The 5,025-nt window shown below is 36.2% G+C and overlaps 1 non-coding gene across 1 annotated transcript; it reads left to right on the forward strand.

The window, feature by feature from the left end:
- Positions 1-1,517: 1,517 nt before the first annotated feature.
- Positions 1,518-1,591, forward strand: trnai-aau (transfer RNA isoleucine (anticodon AAU)). Its single transcript has one exon. It is a non-coding gene; the product is annotated as a tRNA-Ile (tRNA).
- Positions 1,592-5,025: the final 3,434 nt, after the last annotated feature.

Consider the following 5,025-nt stretch of genomic DNA (forward strand, 5'->3'; position numbering starts at 1 on the left):
CTAATAACTGATTTGTTTTATCTTTGCCATGATGACAGTAAATAATATTTCACTAGATATTCTTCATGACCCTTCTATACAGCTTAAAGTGACATTTAAAGGCTAAACTAGGATAATTAGGTTAACTAGGCTGGTTAGGGTCATTAGGCAAGTTATTGTATAACAATGGTTTGTTCTGTTGAGAGGGGCTAATAATTTTGACCTCAAAATGATTTTTAAAAAATTAAAAAACTGCTTTAATTCTAGCCAAAATAAAACAAATAAAACTTTCTCCATAAGAAAGAAAATTCAAATATTGTAAAAAGTGTAGACAGATGATAGATAGATAGATAGATAGATAGATAGATAGATAGATAGATAGATAGATGATAGATAGATAGATGATAGATAGATAGATAGATAGATAGATAGATAGATAGATAGATAGATAGATAGATAGATAGATAGATAGATGATAGATAGATAGATAGATAGATAGATAGATAGATAGATAGATAGATAGATAGATAGATAGATAGATAGATAGATAGATAGATAGATAGATAAAATAAGACCATAGACAGACAGACAGTTTTATGCAATGGACTGACATAACAGTATTAAGTGCATACAAGCCATAACAGACAGGAAGATTAAATGGGTTGAAACGGTCAAATGCTCAAAACCAAATAACCATTTAACTTCCTTTTGTCAACAACATGCACATTTTTCGCACGGCAGCAACACTGAATGTGTGGCATACAGTAATAGCCTACAGTCTAGTGTACAGTCTCACCACTAGATGACGACAGACCTCAAGTTCCGCTCTTGACGACTTGCAAAACCACAAAGCTTAAAAACCCCCAGCCAAAATCGGACCTTCTCGGGCTTGCTAAACTGCTCATCTGCTGCTTTTCCAACATAAACATTTGCTTTTGGGAAACGAAGAGGGGTCAGTTGAAGTGGCATTTAAATGTTATAGGTGTCTATAGATTATAAATATCTATATAACATTTAACTTTATTGATGTTAAATGTACAATGTCAATCAATCAATCTATCAATCTATCAATCTATCAATCTATCAATCTATCTATCTATCTATCTATCTATCTATCTATCTATCTATCTATCTATCTATCTACTTGAAAATTGTGCTAAATGTCAGCTACCTGTACTTAATCATTTGCAAAGATGTACTTAGACATTTGCAATTTTATAAAATGAATGAGAAATTCAGTTCTGTTGTGAACAATTGCCAAGTGCTTTGGAGGTTTGTCCATGTTGTTTTGAGAATGTAGGCTAGTTTCTGTTTCAAGAAATGAGCCAAACCAATAGAGAAAAACTGTATTTGGGAACTTGTTTGGGATGGGTTTGTTAACAGGGTAACAGTTACTAATGCCGTATTCCATTATGTATTTTTGCTTAAAGGGATCCGAAAAATAAAAATTGACTCACTATTTACTACTATTTACTCACCCTGAAGTAGTTTCTAACCTTTGGAGTTTTTTTCTTCTGCTGAACACTGAAGTAGATATGGGCCGGTTAGCTCAGTTGGTTAGAGCGTGGTGCTAATAACGCCAAGGTCGCGGGTTCGATCCCCGTACGGGCCAGTTAATTGTTTGTTTATTCATTTACCGGCCACTTTATTAGGTACACTTGTCCATGTAGACATGGTCAAGACGATCTGCTGCAGTTCAAACCGAGCATCAGATTTTAAGTGACTTTAAACTTGGTATAGTTGGCTGGTCTGAGTATTTCAGAAACTGCTGATCTACTGGGATATTCACGTACAACCATCTCTATGGTTTAAAGAAAAAGGTCTGAAAAAGAAAAGATCCAGTGAGCAACAGTTCTGTGGGCGCAACTGCCTTGTTGATGCTAGAGTTTAGAGGAGAATGGCCAGACTGGTTCCAGTAACTCTGCTGCAACATTCAGATTGTAGGGTCAGAATTTGGCATCAACAACATGTAATGTAATGTGTATTTATATAACACATTTACTATTTATGGCCATACACCTAAAGCGTCAGGACCTCGGTTTAACATCTCATCTGAAAGACGGCGCCCACTGACAGTGTAGTGTCCCCTTCCCTTTTACTAGGGCATTAGGACTCACACAGACCACAGGTTTAGCGCCCCTGCTGGCCTCTCTAAAACCACTCACAACAACAGCCTAGTTTTCCCATGTGGACTCCCATCCAGGTACTAACCAGACTCAGCTCTGCTTAGCTTTAGTGAGTAACCGGTTTTGGGCTACATGGTGATATGGCTGTGGCTACATAAATGCATCCTGCCTTGTATCAATGTTTCAGGCTGGTGGTGGTGTAATAGAGTGGGGGATATTTTCTTGGCACACTTTGGGCCCATTAGTACCAATTGAGCATTGTGTCAACACCACAGCCTGACCTAAGTATTGCTGCTGACCTCGTCCATCCTTTTATAACCACAGTGCACCCATCTTCTGATGGCTACTTCCAGCAGGATAACACGCCATGTCATAAACTGCAAATCATCTCAGACTGGTTTCTTGAACATGACAATGAGTTCACTGTACTCAAATGGCCTCCACAGTCACCAGAACTCAATCCAATAAAGCACCTTTGGGATGTGGTGGAACAGGAGATTCACATTATGGATGTGCAGCCGACGAATCTGCAGCAACTACGTGATGCTATCATGTCACTATGGACCAAAATCTCTGAGGAATATTTCCATTACCTTGTTGAATTTATGTCACGAAGGATTAATGCAGTTCTGAAGGCAAAAATGGGTCCAACCCGATACTAATGATGTGTACCTAATGAAGTGGCCGGTAAGTGTAAATAATAACTTATATTATTTGATTGTAACTTTAACTTAATTTGATTGAAATGCAGTAATGTACACCTTTTGTAAAGCTGCTTTTTCAAATTGTAGAATATTTCAGCACGTCAGGCAGTTCAAACTGATTAATTTCAGTTTAGTGTGTATCTGTATCTGTTGAATCTGTATCTATTAATCACTAAAAGTGTTAAAACCTTACATTTTAACATCTTCATAATCTAATGCAAAAGATCTGAAAAAGCAGCATAAACAATATTTGTTCAGACGCAGTTAATGAATAAGCATTATAGAGGTAAAACTGTTATCGACCGGCCGCAAGGACTTTGTTCTCACTGCTGATGATCATTTAGACAAGGCTGAGACGTTTTTCATGTACTAGAATTGCGACACACCTGTTCTACTTCACAGGTGAATTTTATAACGTGCTCCTGCCACACTGACGCAGTGCTCTTGTTTTTTGGCATTACGTAACCGCTGGATTCTGAGGATTCACTGAATCCACATTCCATCCTGAAAACTCAATAATGACAGAAGGCTTTGTTTATACAGCCCCTGCCGATGAATACTCTGACCCACACATGCACACACATTCTGCTAGCTATCTATGTCAGGACTGATCTAAAACAGGTCAAAATGTATAACGGTAAGCAATGTTCCAATAAACCCAAATTTTACTTCTAAAATAAAATTTTTAAATAAAAAACAAAACATGTTTATATTTTAGGGCAAGACACTGCAGAAAAAAACATTTATGCAAAAATGCAGTTTTTCATTTCAATTTAAAGATTTCTTTAGTTCTTAGTAGAGATTTCGCCTACTCTTCCCTGTCGATCACCCCCGGCCTACTTTCTAATTTCTTAATTTCTGGTTTTGAGTTTTAGGATATTGAGCTTGATGTTCTGAATATCTTGATCAAGAAAACTTAAAACTGTATTTTTACTAACTGGATATCTGCAGTCTAACCCTAACCCTAACCCTAACCCTAAGTTTAAAAACACTTCTATATAAAAATCTGCCTTGAAAAATTCAGAGGTTTTAAATATCAGATGCTCAATATTCAAGTTATGAATTCAAATTCAACAGTTTTTAATAGCATATAAAAATTCAGATTTTTAAAATATAATAAATACAAGTCAAATTCAGATTGTTTTGGCATATTATTAGCTCCATACTGAAGGCGGATTCACCCTGCTTTGACTGAACCCTTGGAATTTCTAATTTACTTGGTCCTAAAGATCTGAGGGATCTGTTAGGTTTTCAGTCAGTAAGCATATCTGTAATGTATAGTGGTCTTAGTCATAAGATAGACATTTAGTGATTTATAGACAAAAATACTTAATAATATTCTAAATGTAACTGGAAGCCTGAGTAAAGACCTGCAGGTGTGATCATCACCTAAGAATTACAAGGTTCTATCTGACATTTTTGTCAAAATTGAGTTGTTGACATAATCTTGTTAAATGAAAATCAACTTATTGACATTATGGTATGTTTTTTATACGTTGTTTACATTTCAAGACTTTTTTTTAAAATAAGAACAAATGTTACACACATATTGTTTGCTATGGAATGCAAAAACTTTAAAGCTCAATATCTCAAAATGTCTCATTCAGAATGCAGATAGAACCTTATAATTCCAAGGTGACGAGATGTGCTCTGATTTTCTAGTTCTGGTCAGAATCCTGGCAGCAGCGTTCTGGATGAGCTGCAACGGTCTGATTAATGTTTGGGAAGGCCAGCGGGGAGTCCATTACAGTAATCCACCCTGCTGCTGATAAAAGCATGAACAAGTTTCTCAGAGTCCTCAGTGGAAACTAAACATCTTACTCTTGCAACATTTTTTACAAGGATTTACACAGTATTTAAGAGTAGAATTAACTGTGTTTTATTGTAGGAAAGTTTTGTAGTATGTTACTGTATTTAATACTGTATAACTGTATTTACAGTTTCATTCATATCTGTGCTCTGAAAGTTTTTACAGCAAGATGTGTGCATACATACTTTGACCAACGCAATCTCACGGCAATTCATAACTTTGTGCTTTAATGGCAAATTCGTATGAATTCCTATGATTTAATTCATACAATTTAGTATGATTTGCTCATCACCCAATGACGGTTGGGGTAAGGGGTAGGGTTGGGTGCCACGCCTCCTTTTAAAAATCGTACATTTTCGTACGACTGAACTCTAAACTGACAAAACGTAAAATACCCACGTTTCCT

This window comes from Danio rerio, chromosome 15 (genome assembly GCF_049306965.1).
Source record: "Danio rerio strain Tuebingen ecotype United States chromosome 15, GRCz12tu, whole genome shotgun sequence".
Classification (NCBI taxonomy): domain Eukaryota; kingdom Metazoa; phylum Chordata; class Actinopteri; order Cypriniformes; family Danionidae; genus Danio; species Danio rerio.